Source organism: Musa acuminata, chromosome BXJ1-3 (assembly GCF_036884655.1).
Source record: "Musa acuminata AAA Group cultivar baxijiao chromosome BXJ1-3, Cavendish_Baxijiao_AAA, whole genome shotgun sequence".
Lineage (NCBI taxonomy): Eukaryota > Viridiplantae > Streptophyta > Magnoliopsida > Zingiberales > Musaceae > Musa > Musa acuminata.
The window spans coordinates 20,293,935-20,321,205 of record NC_088329.1 but is presented as its reverse complement, the minus strand read 5'-3'; the positions used below and the strand labels follow the sequence as shown (position 1 = coordinate 20,321,205).

Sequence of the window (27,271 nt, the reverse complement as noted above, 5' to 3'; positions counted from 1 at the left end):
ATGACGATATTCCCCATCGAGTTTTGATAAATGAGGATAGTGGGAAATAAGATGTTTTGAGACCTACCACATAGCCAACAAACGCCATAGACCATGTCTCAATAAGCTCTGCTGAATCAGCAGTCTCGTATACAGCAATCTTCTTATCAGCCTGAACTTCTGGAGTAAAGAATTCCAAGCTTAGATCCGGACTTCCAACTGGATCCTTGAAGAGGATAGTCCAAGGCCGAGGGTCACTGGAAATGAGAGCAGGCTACCGCGATCTAGAGCGCGACCTACTTCGATGCTGCTTCGTCGAAGGAGTTTCTCTCTAGAGAGGATATGGTGGAGGAGCAGATTGAGGGGTAACGTAATAGAACCCTTGCAGATTCTAAACTTGGGATTGATCTCTTTAGGGGATCGGCCTCCTTGGAACTCTATAGGGGTTCCTCCCTCCAAGTTGCTACTAAAAGGCTGCAGAAAAGATTCATTTATTGCTTATGAAAAGAGAAGGAATACTGTTAGAACCCTTGCAGATTCTAAACTTGGGGTTGATCTCTTTAGGGGATCGGCCTCCTTGGAACTCTATAGGGGTTCCTCCCTCCAAGTTGCTGCTCAAAGGCTGCAGAAAAGATTCATCTATTGCTTAACAAAAGAGGATGAATACATGACTATTTATAGGGCTTCTAAACCCTAACTCCTAATAGGACTCCTACTTAAGACACTTACTTCTAACCAACTACTAATAGGACTCCTACTCAAGACTCCTATTCCCTTACAACTCCTAATTATTCTCTAAGAAAAAACCTCTTACATGAATGTCCCTCTCAATTAGGACTCTCCTAGCTAGAGTCCTAACAGAATGTCCTTCTCAATTAGGACTCTCCTAGCTAGAGTCCTAACAGAATATCCCTCTCAATTAGGACTCTCCTAGCTAGAGTCCTAACAGAATGTCCCTCTCAATTAGGACTATCCTAGCTTGAGTCCTAACAGACCCGCCCTCTTCAAATCAGCCTTGTCCTCAAGGCTGAGATTCCATGAACTCAGGGAACCGGGTCTTAAGCTCCTCATATGGTTCCCATGTGGCGTCTTCAAGTGGTAGATTATTCCAATGCACTAGTACTTCAGTAGAGGGATGTTGGCGACGCATCACGATCCTGCGATCGAGGATGGCTTGTGGTTGGGCTTGAATAACTATGTAACACTCCTCATTTCCGAATTTTCGTATAAATTTCTGGTGATAATGTAAGCATCTATTTTAAATTGACAAAAGAAATAGAGTATGAATCAGAGGTAACTTATTTTTAAGATTTGGGAGATATGTTCAAAAAAAAAAAAAAGAAAGAATCTGAGGACCTATATGTAAACCCTAAGGACCTAATCGTGAATATGCTAAAAACAAGGACTAAACTGCAAAACGCACAAAATGACAAATCCCACCGCTTAAGCCTCTCTGCCTTCATTCTTAAGGAACCAGAGAAGGCAACTACGGTGTGGAAGAACAGAGAAAGAAAGAAAGAAGAAGAGAAAAGAAAGGGGGAAGAAGAAGAAGAAAAATTGGGGCTTTGTGGTTTCTTACTCAATCTTCTCAATTGGGGGTCAAAATTCTCAAAGACAAGTGTTCTAACCCCATCCTATAGAAAATTAGTCTCTGTTTTTATGTTGATTCAAAATAAACTGAAGGATTTCTATTTAGAAACTGATATGTCTCTCCTTGGACATAGAACCATGGATTCAGAAATTTTTTTCGGTAAACTGACCCCTATATACGGTTCCGGCTATAAATTTTAGTATGAAATGCAGATTTGAGCAGGACCTAATTTGTTTGAAATTAGACTCTTATATCTTTCTTTTGACACAAATTTTGTAGATTTTGAACACCGAATACTTACCCAAACGTCTGTTTCAAATGAGCCTATGGATGCTACAAAATAGGGATTAAGATTTCTTACCTTTGGATACTAAAATGCCTATAACTCCCTGTTGGAAATTCTGATTTATATCAAACTGATTTTATTTGAAACTAGACTTGAAAATCTTTCTTTTGATATATAGATTGAAAAATTTGGAATTCAAAGGCCTATTCTTCTATCCGTTGATTCTGCCCTATAAATCCTGTAAAACAGTGATTCAGTCTTTGACCTTTGGTCACTAAATCCAAGGTAACTCCTTGTTGGAAACCTTGATTCGTATGAAACTTATTTCATCAGAAAACAGATTGATAGATCTATCAACAATAGCTTTCTTATGCATATTGGAGCATAATTGATATTCTGAAGTATTTGTTCGATGTGCCACTTGAATTCTGTCAGACATCGAGCTTTAGTCGATTTCGCGTATTCTATTCCATTCCTTTGGATATTGAATTCATCTCACCTTCTTATTTGAATTGAGCAAAATATGATTGCTTGGAATCCCTGTATACTCTTGCTTTCATTTCATTCCAAATCTGAATACATTTGTGAGAGATTTGTTCCTTGCATCGTATTGTCTCGAAAAGGCACATGTACGTTTTGTTGTTCCGCGTGTGCTTCCGATATAAGCTACTTATTGTTAAAACTACCTTCTTGTACTCTGGTGTTTGTGGGATTGTATGGACCTTTGCCAGAAATGGTAAAGGGTATGTGCTTAGAGCCTGCGATGCTCTGCCGGCCCCCTCTGACTTCACCTAGACGTGGGTGGATGGAGCTCCCAGACGTGGGAGACTTCTGTCTGGTGGTCATTCAGAAATGGATGAATCACAACTCTGTTTGAGATCCCACTACACCTTCTGTATGTTTGATATGATATCCAGAGCTTTGGTTATGTGTTTTTGTATATGCTTTGGATAAGAATGATATGAATGCAACGTGAAAGACGACGTTTGAGCTTCTGTTTGGTATGTGATATTGATAAGCTCCGAAATGTTCCATTCATTGTTGATATGCTTCGAAATATTCCATACGCTGTTGATATGCTCCAGAACATTTCATATGCCATTGATAAGCTCCTATATGTTTCATTTGTTATTGTTATGCTCCAAAACGTTTCATTCGTTTCTGATATGCTCCAATTACTCTATGCCCCGTATGTTATGAACCAAATATGTATGATTGAAAGGACAATTGTGGTTCTACACCTAATGATATTATGTCTACGAATTCGCATTTTCTGCCTCGTATTGTGAAACTTTATCTCTTTGGAAATTGTCCTATTTTGATATGGATATGTTAGTCACTTGCTGAGCTCTATATGCTCACCCCGTTTGTTGATAAATTTTTCAAGATAGCGTATCGCTTACTTAAATGTTAAGATTGGGCTGAGGCAGTGGAAAGTTAGAAGAATTTGTGCAGATCTGTATTAGCATATATGTATTTGTTGTATAAGCCACTCTGCATCTAATGAAATGTTGACGATGAATCTAAACCTGTGGATTTTGTGTAAGTTAAAGGATCCCTTGTTGAATCTCGGATTTTGATGATGAAATCAATTGATGGGTTAATTGATCTAATCCATATTATTGAGTTAAGTGTGCAGGATTAACTACGATAACCAGAAAACACAAAGCAAGAATACCGGAGTCAAGATCGATGGACGTTTAAGAGTCCGAAGAATCGTCAGAGATGCTGCCGGAACCAACCGAGAAGAAATCGGGAACCTATCGGAATTTTCGGAAGTTCGCCGAAGAGATCGTCGGAGGTTCACGGAGATCACCGAGAAGTCTCGGCTACTCGCTAAAGTCATCACAAGATCGGGAGCTTGATGGGAGTCCGTCGAAAGAAGCTCGTCGGAAAGCTCGCCGAAACAAGACTCGACGTTCGCGGTTGAAAGCTTGCTTAGGATGTGTTTTTGTTATGTAGTTCACTTGTAATTAGGATTAGGATTAAGAGATAATCCTATACCCAGGTTAGGGGCCAACTGGGCCCAAATTCAGATATGGTTTGGGCTTAAATTAAGCCAAACTAGTGAAATCGGAGTGCCAGGCGGTGGCACCGCCCGGCACCCGAAAGCTGGGCGGTGACACCTCCTTGGCTGGGCGGTTGCACCGTCCAGCACCCGAGCGCTGGGCGGTGGCACCTCCAGCACCGGGAACCCTAAGAGAATTCAAATTTTGGAGCCCAAAATTTGAATCCTCTTGAGGCATATAAATACCCCTCAAATCTCAACTGAGGTTACAACTTTTGAGAAGCATTTTGATTGAGAGAAAAGTCTTAGAAAGTCTTAGCAAGTCTTGTTTTCAATTTGCTAGAGAGTTCTCCTCCTTCTTTCTTATTGAAAATTTGTAAGAGGTTGAGCTGCTTGTAAAAGGTTGTAAGAGGGGTGTTTACCCTTCTATTTCAAGAGACTTGCTAGTGGAAGGTGGGAGCCTCATCGAAGAGGGGCCTCGCAAGTGGAGTAGGTCATTTGACCGAACCACTCTAAAAATCGGCGTAATCTCTGGTTTGCATTTTATTATTGTCATTTACATTACTGTAAATCTTCTTACTGCTTTAGTTCCTTATTACCTTTGCTGCGCAACTTTAAGAATACGCTTTCAAGTTAAACTTTTCAAGTTCCGTTCTTATCGTACGAAAGATTTTGTTAAAATCGAAGTTTTAATTCACTGCACTAATTCACCCCCCCCCCCTCTTAGTGCCGCTCCAATCCTAACAAGTGGTATCAGAGCGAGGTTATCTCTCATATTTGGTTTAATACCCAAGAGAGATGGCTTACTCCGGCATGCAAGAGGGCCACTCTATTGCACGACCACCTTTGTTTAATGAGTCGGATTACACATATTGGAAGACTCGCATAAGGATCTTCCTCATTTCTATGGACTTTGAGCTTTGGTCTATTGTTGAGAATGGATTTCAAAAATCTTCTCTTCCGATGAGCGAATGGAATGAATCGGAGAAGAAGGTTTTTGCTTTAAATGCAAAGGCTATGAATGCCTTGTTTTGTGCATTAGACAAAAACGAATTTAATCGTGTTTCAATGTGTGATTCGGCTTTTGATATTTGGAGAACTTTTGAGGTCACTCATGAAGGCACTAGCCGAGTGAAAGAGTCCAAAATCAACATCCTTGTGCACTCTTACGAACTTTTCCGAATGAAACCAAGTGAGTCCATCGGAGACATGTACACCCGGTTTACGGATGTCATCAATGGACTCAAAGCTCTTGGTAAAGATTTTACTAACTTTGAACTAGTAACTAAAATCTTAAGATCCCTCCCTAAAAGTTGGGATCCAAAAGTTACGGCCATTCAAGATGCCAAAGACCTTAAAGCATTCCCTCTTGAAGGACTCATTGGGTCTCTAATGACCTACGAAATGACATGTCAAGCTCATGACGAGCTCGAGAACCCCATTCCAAAGAATAGGAAGGATATGGCACTCAAATCACAAGAAGACCACTTGAAAGGAACATCAAGTGATGAGGACAGTGACAATGACATTACACTTTTGACTCAAAAATTTAAAAAATATTTAAGAAAGAACAAACTGAAAAATAATATAAAAAATAAATTTGAACAAAAGAAGGACCAAGTGATTTGCTATGAATGCAAAAAACCGGGACACTACAAGAACGATTGTCCTCAAGCCAAAAAGAGGACATCAAAGAAGAAGGCGCTCAAGGCAACATGGGATGATTCAAGCGCGTCCGAAGAAAAGGAGTCCAACACCGAGCAAGTTGCTCATTACGCGCTAATGGCTTTAGAAGAAGAGGTATGTGATTTATTTAATTAAGATTTATCTTTTGAAGAACTCTCTATCGCTTTTCATGAATTATTTGATGAATGTAAAACTGTTAGCAAGAAGTTAAGTATCTTAAAGAAAGAGCATGCTTCGCTACAAGATAAGTTTGATAGTCTTCAAACTCCTCCATGCTCTAAGTGTGAGCATTTAGAAGCAATAAAAAATGAAAATTTGCTTCTTAAGGAAACCTTAAACAAGTTTAAGGTTGGTAGCAAAGGATTAGATATGATCCTTGCACACAAGGGTCACATCGCAAATAGAAATGGAATTGGATTTGTAAAAGGATTACATCAAAATCCTACCACTTTCATAAAAGGACCTACGTTACATGTTTCCTCTTATATGAAATGCAACTTCTATTTCAAATCCGGACATATTGCCTACAAATGTCCATTTAGGATAATTAGTTCACAAAAATTAATATGGGTTCCTAAAGGAACTATAAAGGATTCAAAAATAAATAACAAGGTTAGTGGGTCAATTTTTGAGGCACCCAAAATCAAATGGGTACCTAAAAATCATCCTCTTTTGTAGACAAACCCACAAGCTAGGAGCAAGAGATGGTATCTCGATAGTGGATGCTCAAGACATATGACTGGAGATCCATCTCATTTCTCTATGCTCACTAGCAAAGAAGAAGGGTACGTCACCTTCGGAGACAACAACAAAGGCAAAATCATTGGCAAGGGAACTATTGGTAACAAATTTAGTTTTTTCATTGATGATGTTTTACTAGTTGATGGATTGAAACACAATCTCTTAAGTATTAATCAACTATGCGATAAAAGTTATATCGTTAGATTTGAATCAAATATGTGCATTATTGAAAAACCAAATCATAACATGACTATGATTGCTTTAAAACAAAATAATGTCTATACCATCAATCTTGATGAACTAGGTAATGAAATGTGTTTCTCCGTCGTAAATGATGATGCTTGGCTTTGGCATATGAGATTAGGTCATGCAAGCATGAAAACAATATCTAAAATCTCATCTCAAGAATTAGTACGAGAGATTCCGAATATGAAGTTTATTAAGGATAAGGTATGCGATGCATGTCAACTAGGCAAACAAATTAAAACAAGCTTCAAACCAAAAAATCAAATTAGCACCACTAGACCATTACAATTGATCCATTTGGACTTATTTGGACCAATTGATACAACAAGTCTAGGTGGAAGCAAATATGCTTTTGTGATTGTGGATGACTACTCTAGATACACTTGGACCTATTTCTTAGCTCACAAAAGTGATTGCTTCAAGTGTTTCTCTAAGTTTTGTAAACTCACTCAAAACGAAAAAGGCTTCATGATTTCATCAATTCGGAGTGATCACGGTGGTGAATTCCAAAACCGTGACTTTCAAAATTTTTGCGAAGTTAATGGGTGCAATCATAACTTCTCAACTCCAAGAAATCCTCAACAAAATGGAGTAGTTGAAAGGAAAAATAGAAGCCTACAAGAAATGGCAAGAACTATGTTAAATGAACATAGTTTACCCAAATATTTTTGGGCCGAAGCCGTAAATACGGCTTGTTACAACATGAATAGGGTCCTAATAAGACCATCTCTATCAAAAACTCCCTATGAATTATGGAATAACAAAAAACCAAATATTTCTTATTTTAAAGTTTTTGGTTGTAAATGCTTCATTTAAAATGAAAAGGATGCCCTAGGTAAATTTGATGCTAAATCCGATGAAGGCATTTTTCTTGGTTACTCCTCCGTTTCTAAGGCCTTTCGTGTCTTTAACAAAAGGACTTTAGTAATAGAAGAGTCTTTTCATGTAGTTATTAATGAAATTTCTGATTTAAAGAAAAATGATTTTGATGATGATCTTGATTTCAATAATTTGAATTTAAACGAACCCCCTCCTCAACATAGCAATTTGAATGCATCTTCTTCCGAAATTTCTTTACCCAAAGAATGGAAGTATGTAGATGCTCATCCAAAGGAGCTAATTATAGGAGATACAACAAAAGGGGTTCAAACTCGTTCCTCTTTCAAGAATTTTTATGCTAACGCCGCTTTCCTTTCTCAAATTGAACCTAAATGCATTGACGAAGCCTTAAAAGATGATTTTTGGGTCATTGCAATGCAAGAAGAATTGAACCAATTTGAGAGGAATGAGGTATGGAAGCTTGTTCCTAGACCAAGTGACCACTCAGTCATAGGTACTAAGTGGGTCTTTAGAAACAAGCAAGACGAAAATGGTATCGTGGTTAGAAACAAGGCTAGATTAGTGGCCAAAGGTTTCAACCAAGAAGAAGGTATCGATTACGAAGAAACCTTCGCTCCCGTGGCTCGATTAGAAGCCATAAGGATGCTCCTTGCCTATGCTAGTAGTAATAATTTTAAACTATTTCAAATGGATGCCAAAAGTGCTTTCTTGAATGGTTTTATTTCCGAAGAAGTATATGTCGAACAACCTCCCGGATTTGAAAATTCTCTTCTTCCGAATCATGTATTCAAATTGACTAAAGCTCTCTATGGCTTAAAACAAGCTCCTAGAGCTTGGTATGAAAGGCTTAGTTCCTTTCTTATTTTAAATAATTGTGCCAAAGCAAGGTTGATACTACATTGTTTATTAAACATTTTGAAAATAATTTTCTTATTGTGCAAATTTATGTTGATGATATTATTTTTGGCTCTTCGGATGAATCACTATGTGAATCATTTGCCAAATGTATGAGTCATGAATTTGAAATGAGTTTAATGGGTGAATTAACTTTTTTTTTAGGATTACAAATCAAACAACTTAGTGATGGTATATTTCTTAACCAATCCAAATATACATTAGAATTGTTAAAACGATTTAACATGGATAATTCAAAAGCAATAAACACCCCTATGAGTACTGCGACTAAGTTAGATATGGATGAAAATAGTGAAAATTTCGATCAAAAAACATATAGGGGAATGATATGTAGTCTACTCTACCTCACCGCGACTAGACCAGATATTATGTTTAGTGTAGGACTTTGCACTAGGTTTCAATCTAATCCTAAATTATCTCATCTAAAGAGTGTTAAAAGAATATTTAGGTATCTTAAAGGAACTCCAAATTTAGGATTGTGGTATCCAAAATCTGAAAAATTCAATCTAATAGCTTATGCAGATGCCGATTTTGGCGGATGCAGGATAGATAGAAAAAGTACATCCTGAACATGCCAATTTTTAGGACATGCACTTGTTTCTTGGACTTCCAAGAAACAAAATTCAGTTGCACTATCTACGGCAGAAGCCGAATACATTGCTGCAAGTGCATGTTGTGCACAAGTCATTTGGATGAAAAATACATTAGAAGACTATGGAATTCACTTTAAAAACATTCCCATAAAATGTGATAATACTAGTGCCATATGTCTTACTAAAAATCCAATTCAGCACTCTAGAACTAAGCACATCGACGTTAGGCATCATTTCATACGCGATCATGTCCTTAACAATGATGTTGTTCTAGAATTCATTGACACAAAGCATCAATTAGCAGATATGTTTACAAAAGCTTTGAATAAAGACCAATTTGAATTCATTCGAAGGGAATTAGGTATGTTAAATTGTCCCTAAGAATAAACTTGTTTGAATGGATTTTCCATAAAGTTTTTCATTCTCTCTCCGTTCCTTAGTGACTTGTTAAATTATCTTATCCTATCTTGAGTCAAACACCGCTTCCATCTGATCAAGATTAATGATTTTATGATATTTTGAATCTCGAAATTGATTTTGATGGCTTGATTATGAGTTTCAAGTTGACGAATTGAATTTGAATGGATTTGTATTCGAATTATGATCTTGACTTATTGGAGTTACTACTTAAAATTTTTTTCTTATCGCAATCTCTTCTTTGTACATCTACAATTTTTGTTATTTATAAAAAGAAGAGATTTGATAATATGGATGAATGCTGAATTTTCCTTTAAGATGAACTCTGCGTAAATATTTTAGCATACTTAATTTTGAATGATAAAATCTTTGTATGATCAATGATAATATAGATGAGTGATGTATGATCAATGATAAAATCTTTGTATGATAAATTATGTGCTTCAAGTCTCATTCCCTTTTTGTTGATGACAAAGGGGGAGAAAAGTGATGACTTGTATCATTTTAATAGCATGACTTATATGAATTGCAAAAGCTTGTGTGATATGAATGTCTTATATGCCTTGCAAAATCCTTGAGAATATCACAAGATTGATTGATCATATTGAAATCATGCCTTACATCGATATCATGAAATTCATGTTAAAAATCTTTATCTCCTATCGTAGTAAAAATTGTCCCATATCATTTGGCTTATGATTTTCCTCGAAGTTTCGCATTTACTATTGCTTAATGAGAATAACGATAAGCTCTATGGTTAGAACTTATCAGTTTATGCTTTAATTCAATGGATGAAATTCAAGTGTTTTCATCTTCTCATAATATGGCATATAGATAGGGGGAGTTATGTTTAACTCCGTCATCAATTGATTGTCATCATCAAAAAGGGGGAGATTGTTGAATCTCGGATTTTGATGATGAAATCAATTGATGGGTTAATTGATCTAATCCATATTATTGAGTTAAGTGTGCAGGATTAACTACGATAACCAGAAAACACAAAGCAAGAATACCGGAGTCAAGATCGATGGACGTTTAAGAGTCCGAAGAATCGTCGGAGATGCTGCCGGAACCAACCGAGAAGAAATCGGGAACCTATCGGAATTTTCGGAAGTTCGCCGAAGAGATCGTCGGAGGTTCACGGAGATCACCGAGAAGGCTCGGCTACTCGCTAAAGTCATCACAAGATCGGGAGCTTGATGGGAGTCCGTCGGAAGAAGCTCGTCGGAAAGCTCGCCGAAACAAGACTCGACGTTCGTGGTTGAAAGCTTGCTTAGGATGTGTTTTTGTTATGTAGTTCACTTGTAATTAGGATTAGGATTAAGAGATAATCCTATATCCTGGTTAGGAGCCAACTGGGCTCAAAGTCAGATATGGTTTGGGCTTAAATTAAGCCATACTAGTGAAATCGGAGTGCCAGGCGGTGGCACCGCCTGGCTGGGCGGTGGCACCGCCCAGCACCCGAGAGCTGGGCGGTGACACCTCCTTGGCTGGGCGGTTGCACTGTCCAGCACCCGAGCGCTGGGTGGTGGCACCTCCAGCACCGGGAACCGTAAGATAATTCAAATTTTGGAGCCCAAAATTTGAATCCTCTTGAGGCCTATAAATACCCCTCAAATCTCAGCTGAGGTTACAACTTTTGAGAAGCATTTTGATTGAGAGAAAAGTCTTAGCAAGTCTTGTTTTCAATTTGCTAGAGAGTTCTCCTCCTTCTTTCTTATTGAAAATTTGTAAGAGGTTGAGCTGCTTGTAAATGGTTGTAAGAGGGGTGTTTACCCTTCCATTTCAAGAGACTTGCTAGTGGAAGGTGGGAGCCTCATCGAAGAGGGGCCTCGCAAGTGGAGTAGGTCATTTGACCGAACCACTCTAAAAATCGGCGTAATCTCTGGTTTGCATTTTATTATTGTCATTTACATTACTGCAAATCTTCTTACTGCTTTAGTTCCTTATTACCCTTGCTGCGCAACTTTAAGAATACGCTTTCAAGTTAAACTTTTCAAGTTCCGTTCTTATCGTACGAAAGATTTTGTTAAAATCGAAGTTTTAATCCACTGCACTAATTCACCCCCCTCTCTTAGTGCCGCTCCGATCCTAACATCCCTCATGTTTAGGATTTTGGAATGTTAAGTTAAATTCATGTAATGATACGAACTTATGGTAATCGTTGGTTTGGTGACTGCATAGACTTCCCCACTTGTGAAATTATGTTGTGGTTATTATTTTGATAAGTTAAGTTCAGTTTGTTTGAATTATCGAGTGATGTGTGGGATGTTTATGAACTGCACAGGGTTATGAATTTGTAGACTATAGAGGTGAAATTTTTGATCTGAATGTTTTCTTAGTGGCCTCAAATGTGTGTTTGGATCCTGGATTAGTTGTGATGAAAATTTTAAATATTGTCGATATTTTGAGGGGCGTGACAAACTCCATCCTCAGTTGTGTTAGGCAGTTGTATCTGGGGTGACTCGTGTTCTCCCAACTTGGGCTTTACGCATGATACGTGGAAGATAGGGTGAATTTTGGCATCCTCAGGTAATTTAAGTCTGTATGTCACGGCTCCAATACGCTCTGTGATCTGATAGGGCCCATAAAAACGTGGGGATAGCTTCATAGAGGCTCGAGTATTGATAGAGAGTTTCTTGTATGGTTGTAGGCAAAGATAAACCCAATCTCCCACTGAAAATTCTCTTTCACTTCGTCGTGTGTCGGCTTGCTACTTCATTCTGGCTTAAGTAGTAGAGAGATTATCTTTTAACAATTGTAAGAGTTTGTCCCTATCAATCAATTCTTGGTCAACCTGATCTACCTTGGCCGAGCCAATTACATACTTTGGAATCACAGGTGCTGGTCGACCATACTGTAATATCCCTCGCTTTTGAAAATTATTAATAAGGATTTATATGTAAATTGGAGGACCTATATGTAAATATAGAAATTTCAAGGACTAAACTGTTAAGTTGAAAAAAAAAAGAAAAAAATAAAGAAAACCGAAATTCGGTTTTATCCCACCGCCTCCCACGCTCTCGGTTTCTTCGAGAAACAGAGAGAAGAGCGGTGGGGCGTGGGGAGAAGAAGAGAGGAAGAAGAGGGAGAAGAGAAGAAAATAAGAAGTAGAAGAGAGGGAAGATGGAGAGGAGAAAGAGAGGCAGCTGCAGCAGCTAGGGCTGCAGCACCTCTGTTTCCCACAGGTGGAAACAGAGGAGAGGATGTGTGGGGCGTTGAGGATGAAAACGGAAGAAGAAGAAGAAGAAGAAGAAGAAGAAGAGAGGAGGATAGCTGCGGCAAGGCTGCAGCGAGGAGGTGTGTGGCTTTGGGGAGGAAAAGGGAAGAGGAGAAGAAGAGAAGGAGAAGAAGAGGGAAAAGAGAGGGAAGACGGAGAGGAGCGAGAGGTTTCAGCAGCTAGGGCTGCAGCACCTCTGTTTCCTGCGGGTGGAAACAGAGGAGACGTGTGGGGTGTCGGGTAGGAGAAGAGCAGAAGAAGAAGAAGAGGAAGAGAAGAAGAAGGGGAAGCAGGAGAAGAGGTTGTGATACCTCTGTTCCCTGCAGAGGAAACAGAGGAGAGGGTGTGTGTGACGCCGGGAAGAAGAAGGGGAGGAAGGAGAAGAAGAGAAGAAGAAGAAAGGAAGGAGAAGGAAGAGGAGAAGGGAAAGAAGTAGCTGCGGCTGCGGCTGTGGCAGCTGCAGCTATAGCAGGGAAAGAGGAAGAGAAAGGAAGAAGGGAAGGAGAGGAAGAAGAGAAGGGAAAGAAGGGGCTGCGGCTGCGGCGATGGCAGCTGCAGTTGGAAGAGAAGAAGGAGAGGAAGATGAGCAGGGGAGGAAGAAGAGGCTGTGGCCGTGGCTGAGGCTGCGACTGCAACAGTGCAGCTGGGAAAGAAGAGAAGGAAAGGAAGAAGAAGACAAAGGAAAAGGGAAGAAGAGAGGAAGAGGAGGAGGAGAGGCAGCTGTGGCAGTGGCAGCTGCAGCTGGAAGAGAAGGAGAGGAAATAGAGCAGGGGAGAAAGAAAGAGGCTGCGGCCATGGTTGCGACTGCGACTGCGGCAGTTGCAGTTGGGAAAGAAAAGGGAGAAAATGGGGAAAAAGGGGCTGCGGACGGGATTGCGGCCGCAGCGGCAGCGACTGCGTATGCAGCAGTTATGTCTGTGAGAGAAGGGAGGAAGGAAGGTAGTGCGGTGGAAGGGGCTGCGATTGTGGCAGCGGCAGCGGCGGCGGCTGTGGCAGCTGCGTTTAGGAAAGAAAAAGAAGGAATGAGAGTGAGAGAGAACACGGAGGAAAAGTAGAAAAAGGATTCGAGCGTACACCTTCTTCGAATCTTTGGATCAAAACCTTCAAAAGGCAAGTGTTTTAACCTTTTCTATTGCAAGCTTTCTAATCTTTTCTCTTGCAAGTTCCCTGTTCGTTCCTCCTGTAATTGTTCTCATCTTTCCTTTTGCAAGTATCCTGATCATTCCTCACTACCATTTTTATCTCTACATTTGCTTTGAATATGAGGAACTTTGAATTGTTCTAGCCTTGCATTTGATATATCTCCTGTTTAGACATAACGATTCGAATCTGTGCAACTTCTGAGATTCTGACCTTTTGATACCGAGCTGCCTATAAGTCTTTGTTGGAAACTCTGATTTGTTCAAAACTGATTTCATTGGAAAGTAGACTCGTAGACCTTTCTTTGATATATGGATTGAAAGATTTGGAATCCAAACACCTGTCCAGTTATCTATTGAATCTGACATTATGAATTCTGCCAACAGAGATTTTGTTCTACGACACTTGCTTACCAAATTATTTGTAACTCTCTCTGTTGGACAGTTCAATTAATATGAAGCCTGTCTTATCTGAAAGTATTATCCAATGATTATTTCTGAATAAATTGGAGCACGATTGATAGTTTGAATCATTTGTTGAATGTGCCTTCTATATTCTGTCAGAAATCGAGCTTTGGTCAATTTCTCATATTCTGGTTTCATTCCTTTGGAAATTGATATCCTTTAGCTTTCTCATTCAATTGAGCTTTATATTACTGCTTTGAATTCTTGTGTGCTCTTGTCCTTAAAATTATTGCATTCTTGAAAACTATTGTGTAACATTTATGCTATATCGTTTTGACTCATATAGGCACATGTATATCCTATTGTTCCGCATTTGCTTTCGATATGTGCCTATTCCAGTTTCATTCCTTTGGATATTGAATTCATCAAATCTTCTTATTGAATTGAGTTATATATGATTGCTTGGATTCCATATGTGCCCATGCTTTCAATTCCTTTCAAATCTGAATATACTTGTGAAAGATTATTGCTTACTTCGGATTGACTCGTAAAGGCACATGTACGCTTTGTTGTTCCGCGTGTGCTTCCGATATATGCTACTTATTGTTAAAACTACCCTCTTGTACTCTGGTGTGTGGGATTGTCTGGACCTTTGCCAGAAATGGTAAAGGGTATGCGCTTATTGCCCGCTATGTGGGGTCCCGCTATGTGGGATATTCTGGACCTTTGCCAGAAATGGTAAAGGGTATGCGCTTATTGCTCGCTATGTGGGGTCCCGCTATGTGGGATATTCTGGATGAATCACATTCTGACTGAGATCCCACTACACCTTCTCTATGTTTGATATGATATCCCGAGTTTTGGTGAGTTGTTTCTGTTCATGCTCTAGATAAGTATGATATTATTGTAACGTCAAGGACGACGTTTGAGCTTCTGTACGATATTTGTTTCTGATATGCTCTGAAATGCTTCATTCACTGATGATTTTTTCTTCGAAATGTTCCATATGCCGGTGATATGCTCCAGAACATTTCATACGCCATTGATATTCTCCAATTACTCTGTGCTCCATTTGCTGTGAACTGATATGTTCTGAAATGTCCTATCTGCCATTGATATGCTCCAATTACTCTGTGCTCCATTTGCTACGAACTGATATGTTCTGAAATCTCCTATCTGCCATTGATATGCTCCAATTACTCTGTGCACCATTTGCTATGAACTGATATGTTCTGAAATGTCCTATCTGCCATTGATATGCTCCCATTACTCTGTGCTCCATTTGCTATGAACTGATATGTTCTGAAATGTCCTATCTGCCATTGATATGCTCCTATTACTCTATGCTCCATTTGTTATGAATCAAATATGTTTTGAATGACATGATACATATGATTTTGTATCTAATGAGATGGTATCCTTGAGAATTCTTGTATCCTGCCTTACATTATGATACCTTACTCGTTTGAAACCGTTCCTTTTGTTCTGAATATGTTTTGTCACTTGCTGAGCCATTTTTGGCTCACTCCGTTGTTATATATAAATCTTTCAAGTCAGCTTGTCACTCTTCGAGATGTTTGATTTGGGCAGAGGTAGTGGATAGCTATTCAGAATTATGGGCAAGTCTTGTCGGTTGTTATGCTATTGTTGTATAAGCATATTTTGTATGTAATGAATTGTTCTGATGATCGAAATGGATATACTGTGTAAAAGTGTTAGAAGATCTCTCTTATTTGGAATTTCGGAATGTTAAGTCTAATTTATGACGATATGAACTTGTGGTGAATAGTTGGAGTTCTGATTGTATAATTTATTTAGCTTGTGGATTTATAAATGTTGTTCATGTTTGTCAAGTTGGCTTGGGTTGCCATAAATGTGAATTATCGAGTGATGTGATATATGATTTTAAAATGCATAGGTTTTATGGATGTGAATTTGATTGAATCTTTTTCAGTGTCCTCAAACGTTAGTTTGGATCCTAGATTGATTTCTGTGATGAATTGTTTTAAAAAACATGGATATAATTGAGGGGCTTGACAGAGGTGGTATCAGAGCATGGTTTGAAGATTACTGAAATATTTGATATGTTGACGTGCAAAATATATTGAGGTCTAGTGAACTATAGTGATTGGTGGAAATTTCTTTGATGCATTTTACGAATCTAGGATGATGAGGCAATTTGGTCCTCCTATTTCAGTTGTTTCTGATTAATTGAGGGGGATAAAAGGGTTGATCGAAGATATTGAATCAGAGTGGCGTAGCAGAGCCATGGTGCACCTAATCCATTGGTGGCAGAAAAATGGATGATGCGAATAGAGAAGATATTTGATGTTCAAAATTGTTCTGATGATCAAAAGATTTCTTTTGCCACCTTATATTGGAAGTAGAGGCTGATCATTAATGGCAACAATGAAAAGAAATTTTGGAGATCAGTGGCAAGATGATAAGGACAAGTTACCAATAAAAATATGATTGGAAATGAATAAGAAAGTAATAACAAGAGGGTCAAGACATTTTGTCACGCCCCTCAAAATATCCATGATTTTTAAAATTTTCGTCACAGACCAATCCAGGATCCAAACTAACGTTTGAGGACACTGAAAACATTCTATTCATATTCACATCCATAAAACCTGTGCAGTTTATAATCATATATCACATCACTCGATAATTCACATTTATGGCAACCCAAGCCAACTTGACAAACATGAACAACATTTATAAATCCACAAGCTAAATAAATTATACAATCAGAACTCCAACTATTCACCACAAGTTCATATCGTCATAAATTAGACTTAACATTCCAAAATTCCAAATAAGAGAGATCTTCTAACACTTTTACACAGTATATCCATTTCGATCATCAGAACAATTCATTACATACAAAATATGCTTATACAACAATAGCATAACAACCAACAGGACTTGCCCATAATTCTGAATAGCTATCCACTGCCTCAGCCCAAATCAAACATCTCGAAGAGTGACAAGCTAACCTGAAAGGTTTATATAACAACGGAGTGAGCCAAAAACGGCTCAGCAAGTGACAAAGCATATTCAGAACAAAAGGAACGGTTTGAAACGAGTAAGGTATCATAATGCAAGGCAGAATACCAGAATTCTCAAGGATACCATCTCAATAGATACCAAATCATACGTATCATGTCATTCATAACATATTTGATCCATAATGAATGGAGCATAGAGTAATTGGAACATATCAATGGCAGATAGGACATTTCAGAACAAATCAGCTCATAGCAAATGGAGCACAGAGTAATTTGGAGCATATCAATGGTAGATAGGACATTTCAGAACATATCAGTTCATAGCAAATGGAGTACAGCATAATTGGAGCATATCAGAAGCAAAGGAAACATATCAAGCTTATCAATGGCATATAAAATGTTCCGAAGCATATCAACGGCATATAGAACATTTCGAAACAAAATCGTCAGGGAATGAAGCCTTTCAGAGCATATCGGTACACATATCGTACAAGAGCTCAAACGTCGTCCTTGACGTTGCAATCATATCAATCTTATCCAGAGTATGAACAGAAACAAACTCACCAAAACACTGGATGTCATATCAAACACATAGAGGGTGTAGTGGGATCTCAGTCAGAATGTGATTCATCCATTTCTGAATGACCACCTGACAAAAGTCTCCCACGTCTGGGAGCTCCATCCACCCACGTCTAGGTGAAGTCAAAGGGGGCCGGCAGAGCATCGCAGGCTCTAATCACATACCCACGTAGCGGGCAACAAGCGCAAACAGAATATCCCTCATAGCGGGACCCCACATAGCGGGCAAATAGCGCATACCCTTTACCATTTCTGGCAAAGGTCCAGACAATCCCACACACCAGAGTACAAAAGGGCAGTTTCAAAAACAAGTAGCATATGTCGGAAGCACACGCGGAACAACGAAGCGTACATGTGCCTTTACGAGTCAATCCGAATTAAGCAATAATATTTCACAAGCATATTCAGATTTGAAAGGAATTGAAAGCAAGGGCACATATGGAATCCAAGCAATCATATATAACTCAATTCAATAAGAAGATTTGATGAATTCAATGTCCAAAGGAATGAAACTGGAATAGGCACATATCGAAAGCAAATGCGGAACAATAGGATATACATGTGCCTATATGAGTCAATACGATATAGCATAAACGTTACACAACAGTTTTCAATAATGCAATAACTTTAAGGACAAGAACATACAAGAATTCAAAGCAGTAATATAAAGCTCAATTGAATAAGAAAGCTAAAGGATATCAATTTCCAAAGGAATGAAACCAGAATATGAGAAATCGACCAAAGCTCGATTTCTGGCAGAATACAGAAGGCACATTGAACAAATGATACAAACTATCAAACGTGCTCCAATTTACTCAGAAATAATCATTGGATAATACTTTCAGATAAGACATGCTTCATATGAATTGAACTGTCCAACAGAGAGAGTTACAAATAATTTGGGAAGCAAGTGTCGTAGAACAAAATCTCTGTTGGCAGAATTCCTAATGTCAGATTCAACAGATAGCTGGACAGGTGTTTGGATTCCAAATCTTTCAATCCAAATATCAAAGAAAGGTCTACGAGTCTATTTTCCAATGAAATCAGTTTTGAACAAATCAGAGTTTCCAACAAAGACTTATAGGCAGCTCGGTATCAAAAGGTCAGAATATCAGAAGTTGCACAGATTCGAATCGTTACGTCTAAACAGGAGATATATCAAATGCAAGGCTAGAACAATTCAAAGTTCCTCATATTCAAAGCAAATGTAGAGATAAAATTACAATGAGGAACGATCAGGATACTTGCAATAGGAAAGATGAGAACAATTACAGGCGGAACGATCGGGAAACTTGCAATAAGAAAAGTTTGAGCAATTATAGGAGAAACGATCAGGGAACTTGAAATAAGAAATATCAGAGCAATTATAGGAGAAACTATCAGGGAACTTGCCTTTCAAATATTTTGATCTGAATATCCAAGGAAGGTGCCAGTCCAATCTTTCTACTTTTCCTCCGTGTCCTCTCTCTGTTTCGTTTTGTGCTCCCGTTTTCTTCCTTTCTTCGTAACTACATCACGTGTCGAACATCGAGGCACAGTCACCTGCTCTCTCTCTTACTCTCATTCCTTCTTTTTCTTTCCAAAACGTAGCTGCCACAACCGCCGCCGCTGCCGCTGCCACAATCGCAACTGCGGTCACAACCGCAGCCCCCTTCGACTGCACTATTTCCTTCTTCCCTTCTCTCGTTCCTACTCTTTCTCTTTCCCAAAAGCAGCTACTGCAGCTACTGCAGCCACCACCGCTGCCGCAGCTACCGCAGCCAACGTCGCAGCCGCAGCCGGAGTCGCAGCCACGGCCGTAGCCACCACACTCGCAGCCTCTTCTTCCTCCCCTGCTCTATTTCCTCCTCCTCTTCCAGCTGCAGCTGCCACTGCCGCAGCTGCCACTGCCGCAGCTGCCACCCCTTCTCCTCTTCCTCTCTTCTTCCTCTCCTTCCCTTTCTCTTCTTCTTCCTTTCCTTCTCTTCTTTCCCAGCCACAGCTGCAGCTGCCATCGCCGCAGCCGCAGCCCCTTCTCCTCTTCCTCTCTTCTTCCTCTCCTTCCCTTTCTCTTCTTCTTCCTTTCCTTTTTCTCTTCCTCTTTCCCTGCCACAGCTGCAGCTGCCACAACCGCAGCCGCAGCTACTTCTTTCCCTTCTCCTCTTCCTTCTCCTTCCTTTCTTCTTCTTCTCTCCCCGCTGCAACTGCTGCAGTCGCGGCCGCAGCCACGGCCGCAACCTCTCCCTCCTCCCCTGCTCATCTTCCTCTTCTTCTTCTCTTCCAGCTGCAGCTGCCATCGCCGCAGCTGCAGCCCCCTTCTTCTCCCCGACGAACAGCACCTCCTTTCCTCTGTTTCCTCCTGCAGGAAACAGAGGTGCCGCCTCTTCACCCGCTTCTACTTCTTCTCTTCTTCCTCACCATCTCTTCCTCTCCTTCTCTTCCAGCTGCAGCTGCCACCGCCGCAGCCGCAGCTCCTCCTTTCCCTTCTCTTCTTCCTCTCCTTCCTTTCTTCTTCTTCTCTTCTTCTTCTTCCTCCCCTTCTTCTCCCCGACGTCACACACACCCTCTCCTCTGTTTCCTCTGTAGGAAACAGAGGTATCACAACCTCTTCTCCTGCTTCCTCTTCCTCTTCTCTTCCTTCTTCTTCTTCTTCTCCTCTTCGAATGCCCCACCTCTCCTCTGTTTCCACCTGCAGGAAACAGAGGTGCTGCAGCCCTAGCTGCTGCCACCTCTCGCTCCTCTCCCTCTTCCCTCTCTTTTCCCTCTTCTTCTCCTTCTTTTCTTCTCCTCTTCCCTTTTCCTCCCCAACCCCACACACCTCCTCGCTGCAGCCTTGCCGCAGCTATCATCCTCTCTTCTTCTTCTTCTTCTTCTTCTTCTTCTTCTTCTTCTTCATTTGCTTCTTCTTCTTCTTCTTCTCTTCTCCCTCTTCTTCCTCTCTTCTTCTCCCCACGCCCCACAGCTTCTCGCTGCAGCCCTCGCTGCAGCCACCTCCTCTTCTTCTTCTTCTTCATCTTCTTCTCTTCTCCCTCTTCTTCCTCTCTTCTTCCTCTCTTCTTCCTCCTCTCTTCTTTTCCCTCTTCTTCTTCTTTTCTTCAACCACTCTCCTTCTTCTCCTCACGCCCCACCGCTCTCTCTGTTTCTGGAAAGAAACAGAGTGCGTGGGAGGCGGTGGGATAATACCGAATTTTCGGTTTTTCCTTTTCTTTTTTTTTTTCTTTTTGCAACTTAGCAGTTTAGTCCTTGTAATTTCTATATTTACATATAGGTCCCCCAATTTACATATAAATCCTTATTAATACATTTTTAAAAGTGGGGGATATTACACTCTCCCCCCCTTAAAAGAAAATTTAGTCCTCTAAATTGGTCATAGCTCAATCGATGAAAAGATGAGGATTATGATTTCTTTATTTCCTCCTCCTACTCTTAAATAATTTCATCAATTCAATACAATTACACAATTTTCCAAGAGTGACCGAAATATTCTCCTTCTTGATTCTCAATAGATGGTAAACCCGACCTTCAATCAATCTTTCAAAAATACTTGCGCACCTGTAATTAATCAAGCAAATCGTTACTTCAGAAAATACTCGTTTTTGATGATCACCTGATTCAACTATCCATAATCAATACAAAGCCTCCATGTTCCATCCATCTTTTTAACTAACACCAGAGCACCCCATGATAAAATATTAAGCCAAATAAAATCCTCATTTAATAATCCTTGTAGTTGTTTTTCTAATTCCACTTACTCAAATGATATCATTCTGCAGAGAGGCTTAGATATAGGGATTGTCCCAAGGACCAAATCAAAAGCAAAATCACATTTGGAGGTAATCCAGGCAAGTCATCCTGGGATACATTAGGCAAGGAGATAAATAATGTCCAATACTCTCAAAATAAAAGATCGGCTGATCAAATATGCAAAAAGTGATCATTTGTTATATACCAATCCATACTGGTATGATAAGAAGATAGCCAATGCATACCAAGTATACTATCATAACTCCAAATCTCTAGGAGAACTAAATCAGCAAAAGTTCAAGTTCTCCAACAAAAATCAGACAAGAGGACCAGATTCAAGTTCGTTATCAAAGAATCTCCAATGATTGTACTTACATATATCACATAATACAGTGGTCTAGGTTGAATACCCAAGTGATAGGCAATATGTTACGAATCAAATCGTAGATAGAACCCATGTTCAAACAAATATTTGCATTCTTTCATAAACATACATAATACCTTCGACCACTAATTCAGAAGTCTTAGAATCATATTCAGTGATAGCATACACTCTGACATGGGCTGATGATTTAGGAGGCAGTGACTCTTTCTTCTTGTTCAAAGGGCAAACTTTTATTTTATGATCCAACTTTCTACAAGCAAAATAGACTCCAATCACCCGAAAACACAAACTTGTTTCATAATTTAACTTGTAATTCACACATGATTAAGTCTTTGGTGGTGACTTTCCTTTTCAAATCCAAATGTCTTGACCCTCTTGTCATTACTTTCTGATTCATTTCCAATCATATTCTTATTGGTAAACTTGTCCTTATCATTCTTGTCACTGATCTCCAAAAATTCTTTTCATTGTTGCCAATAATAATCAGCCTCTACTTCCAATATAAGGTGGCAAAAGAAATCTTTTGATCATCAAAACAATTTTGTACATCAAATATCTTCTCTGTTTGCATCATTCATTTTTCTACCACCAATGAAATTAGGTCCACCATGCTTCCGCTGCGCCACTCTGATTCAATATCCTCAATCAATCCTTTCATTCCCCTTAATTAATCAGAAACAATGAAATAGGAGGACCAAATGTCCTCATCATCCCAGATTCCTAAAATACATCAAAGAAAATTTCCACCAATCACTATAGTTCATTAGACCTCAATATATTTTGCACGTCAACATATCAAATATTTCAGTAATCCTCAAACAATGCTCTGATACCACCTCTGTCACGCCCCTCAAAATATCCAAGATTTTTAAAATTTTAGTCACAGACCAATCCAGGATCCAAACTAACGTTTGAGGACACTGAAAACATTCTATTCATATTCACATCCATAAAACCTGTGCAGTTTATAATCATATATCACATCACTCGATAATTCACATTTATGGCAACCCAAGCCAACTTGACAAACATGAACAACATTTATAAATCCATAAGCTAAATAAATTATACAATCAGAACTCCAACTATTCACCACAAGTTCATATCGTCATAAATTGGACTTAACATTCCGAAATTCCAAATAAGAGAGATCTTCTAACACTTTTACACAGTATATCCATTTCGATCATCAGAACAATTCATTACATACAAAATATACTTATACAACAATAGCATAACAACCAACAGGACTTGCCCATAATTCTGAATAGCTATCCACTGCCTCAGCCCAAATCAAACATCTCGAAGAGTGACAAGCTGACCTGAAAGGTTTATATAACAACGGAGTGAGCCAAAAACGGCTCAGCAAGTGACAAAGCATATTCAGAACAAAAGGAACGGTTTGAAACGAGTAAGGTATCATAATGCAAGGCAGAATACCAGAATTCTCAAGGATACCATCTCAATAGATACCAAATCATACGTATCATGTCATTCATAACATATTTGATCCATAACGAATGGAGCATAGAGTAATTGGAACATATCAATGGCAGATAGGACATTTCAGAACAAATCAGCTCATAGCAAATGGAGCATAGAGTAATTTGGAGCATATCAATGGTAGATAGGACATTTCAGAACATATCAGTTCATAGCAAATGGAGCACAGCGTAATTGGAGCATATCAGAAGCAAAGGAAACATATCAATCTTATCAATGGCATATAAAATGTTCCGAAGCATATCAACGGCATATGGAACATTTCGAAACAAAATCATCAGGGAATGAAGCCTTTCGGAGCATATCGGTACACATATCGTACAAGAGCTCAAACGTCGTCCTTGACGTTGCAATCATATCAATCTTATCCAGAGTATGAACAGAAACAAACTCACCAAAACTCTAGATGTCATATCAAACACATAGAGGGTGTAGTGAGATCTCAGTCAGAATGTGATTCATCCATTTCTGAATGACCACCTGACAAAAGTCTCCCACGTCTAGGAGCTCCATCCACCCACGTCTAGGTGAAGTCAAAGGGGGCCGGTAGAGCATCGTAGGCTCTAATCACATACCCACGTAGCGGGCAACAAGCGCAAACAGAATATCCCTCATAGCGGGACCCCACATAGCGGGCAAATAGCGCATACCCTTTACCATTTCTGGCAAAGGTCCAGACAATCCCACACACCAGAGTACAAAAGGGCAGTTTCAACAACAAGTAGCATATGTCGGAAGCACACGCGGAACAACGAAGCGTACATGTGCCTTTACGAGTCAATCCGAAGTAAGCAATAATATTTCACAAGCATATTCAGATTTGAAAGGAATTGAAAGCAAGGGCACATATGGAATCCAAGCAATCACATATAACTCAATTCAATAAGAAGATTTGATGAATTCAATGTCCAAAGGAATGAAACTGGAATAGGCACATATCGAAAGCAAATGCGGAACAATAGGATATACATGTGCCTATATGAGTCAATACGATATAGCATAAACGTTACACAACAGTTTTCAATAATGCAATAACTTTAAGGACAAGAACATACAAGAATTCAAAGCAGTAATATAAAGCTCAATTGAATAAGAAAGCTAAAGGATATCAATTTCCAAAGGAATGAAACCAGAATATGAGAAATCGACCAAAGCTCGATTTCTGGCAGAATACAGAAGGCACATTGAACAAATGATTCAAAATATCAAACGTGCTCTAATTTACTCAGAAATAATCATTGGATAATACTTTCAGATAAGACATGCTTCATATGAATTGAACTGTCCAACAGAGAGAGTTACAAATAATTTGGTAAGCAAGTGTCGTAGAACAAAATCTCTGTTGGCAGAATTCCTAATGTCAGATTCAACAGATAGCTGGACAGGTGTTTGGATTCCAAATCTTTCAATCCAAATATCAAAGAAAGGTCTACGAGTCTATTTTCCAATGAAATCAGTTTTGAACAAATCAGAGTTTCCAACAAAGACTTATAGGCAGCTCGGTATCAAAAGGTCAGAATATCAGAAGTTGCACAGATTCGAATCGTTACGTCTAAACAGGAGATATATCAAATGCAAGGCTAGAACAATTCAAAGTTCCTCATATTCAAAGCAAATGTAGAGATAAAATTACAGTGAGGAACGATCAGGATACTTGCAATAGGAAAGATTAGAACAATTACAGGCGGAACGATCGGGAAACTTGCAATAAGAAAAGTTTGAGCAATTATAGGAGAAACGATCAGGGAACTTGAAATAAGAAATATCAGAGCAATTATAGGAGAAACTATCAGGGAACTTGCCTTTCAAATATTTTGATCTGAATATCCAAGGAAGGTGCCAGTCCAATCTTTCTACTTTTCCTCCGTGTCCTCTCTCTGTTTCGTTTTGTGCTCCCGTTTTCTTCCTTTCTTCGTAACTACATCACGTGTCGAACATCGAGGCACAGTCACCTGCTCTCTCTCTTACTCTCATTCCTTCTTTTTCTTTCCAAAAAGCAGCTGCCACAACCGCCGCCGCTGCCGCTGCCACAATCGCAACTGCGGTCACAACCGCAGCCCCCTTCGACTGCACTATTTCCTTCTTCCCTTCTCTCGTTCCTACTCTTTCTCTTTCCCAAAAGCAGCTACTGCAGCTACTGCAGCCACCACCGCTGCCGCAGCTACCGCAGCCAACGTCGCAGCCGCAGCCGGAGTCGCAGCCACGGCCGCAGCCACCACACTCGCAGCCTCTTCTTCCTCCCCTGCTCTATTTCCTCCTCCTCTTCCAACTGCAGCTGCCACTGCCGCAGCTGCCACCCCTTCTCCTCTTCCTCTCTTCTTCCTCTCCTTCCCTTTCTCTTCTTCTTCCTTTCCTTCTCTTCTTTCCCAGCCACAGCTGCAGCTGCCATCGCCGCAGCCGCAGCCCCTTCTCCTCTTCCTCTCTTCTTCCTCTCCTTCCCTTTCTCTTCTTCTTCCTTTCCTTTTTCTCTTCCTCTTTCCCTGCCACAGCTGCAGCTGCCACAACCGCAGCCGCAGCTACTTCTTTCCCTTCTCCTCTTCCTTCTCCTTCCTTTCTTCTTCTTCTCTCCCCGCTGCAACTGCTGCAGTCGCGGCCGCAGCCACGGCCGCAACCTCTCCCTCCTCCCCTGCTCATCTTCCTCTTCTTCTTCTCTTCCAGCTGCAGCTGCCATCGCCGCAGCTGCAGCCCCCTTCTTCTCCCCGACGAACAGCACCTCCTTTCCTCTGTTTCCTCCTGCAGGAAACAGAGGTGCCGCCTCTTCACCCGCTTCTACTTCTTCTCTTCTTCCTCACCATCTCTTCCTCTCCTTCTCTTCCAGCTGCAGCTGCCACTGCCGCAGCCGCAGCTCCTCCTTTCCCTTCTCTTCTTCCTCTCCTTCCTTTCTTCTTCTTCTCTTCTTCTTCTTCCTCCCCTTCTTCTCCCCGACGTCACACACACCCTCTCCTCTGTTTCCTCTGCAGGAAACAGAGGTATCACAACCTCTTCTCCTGCTTCCTCTTCCTCTTCTCTTCCTTCTTCTTCTTCTTCTCCTCTTCGAACGCCCCACCTCTCCTCTGTTTCCACCTGCAGGAAACAGAGGTGCTGCAGCCCTAGCTGCTGCCACCTCTCGCTCCTCTCCCTCTTCCCTCTCTTTTCCCTCTTCTTCTCCTTCTTTTCTTCTCCTCTTCCCTTTTCCTCCCCAACCCCACACACCTCCTCGCTGCAGCCTTGCCGCAGCTATCATCCTCTCTTCTTCTTCTTCTTCTTCTTCTTCTTTTGCTTCTTCTTCTTCTTCTTCTCTTCTCCCTCTTCTTCCTCTCTTCTTCTCCCCACGCCCCACAGCTTCTCGCTGCAGCCCTCGCTGCAGCCACCTCCTCTTCTTCTTCTTCTTCTTCATCTTCTTCTCTTCTCCCTCTTCTTCCTCTCTTCTTCCTCCTCTCTTCTTTTCCCTCTTCTTCTTCTTTTCTTCAACCACTCTCCTTCTTCTCCTCACGCCCCACCGCTCTCTCTGTTTCTGGAAAGAAACAGAGTGCGTGGGAGGCGGTGGGATAATACCGAATTTTCGGTTTTTCTTTTTCTTTTTTTTTTTCTTTTTGCAACTTAGCAGTTTAGTCCTTGTAATTTCTATATTTACATATAGGTCCCCGAATTTACATATAAATCCTTATTAATACATTTTTAAAAGTGGGGGATATTACACATTTGGATTTGAAATGGGAAGTCACCACAAAAGACTCAATCATGTGTGAATTACAAGTTAAATTATGAAACAAATTTGTGTTTTCGGGTGACTAGAGTCTATTTTGCTTGTGGAAAGTTGGATCATAAAATAAAAGAAAGAGTCACTGCCTCTTAAATCATCAGCACATGTATGCTATCACTGAATATGATTCTGAAACTTCTGAATTAGTGGTCAAAGGTATTATGCATGTTTATGAAAGAATGCAAATATTTGTTCGACCATGGGTCCTATTTACGATTTGATTGATAATATTTTGCTTATCACTTGGGCAATCAACTTAGAC

At 40.0% G+C, this 27,271-nt stretch overlaps 1 long non-coding RNA gene across 1 annotated transcript; it reads right to left on the bottom strand.

The window, feature by feature from the left end:
- Positions 1-16,764: 16,764 nt before the first annotated feature.
- On the bottom strand, positions 16,765-26,949 carry LOC135623790 (uncharacterized). The gene is made up of 3 exons (XR_010491488.1): positions 25,070-26,949; positions 19,049-23,086; positions 16,765-17,065 (listed from the first exon to the last, which is right to left on the bottom strand). It is a non-coding gene; the product is annotated as an uncharacterized LOC135623790 (long non-coding RNA).
- Between the last annotated feature and the right edge of the window lie 322 nt (positions 26,950-27,271).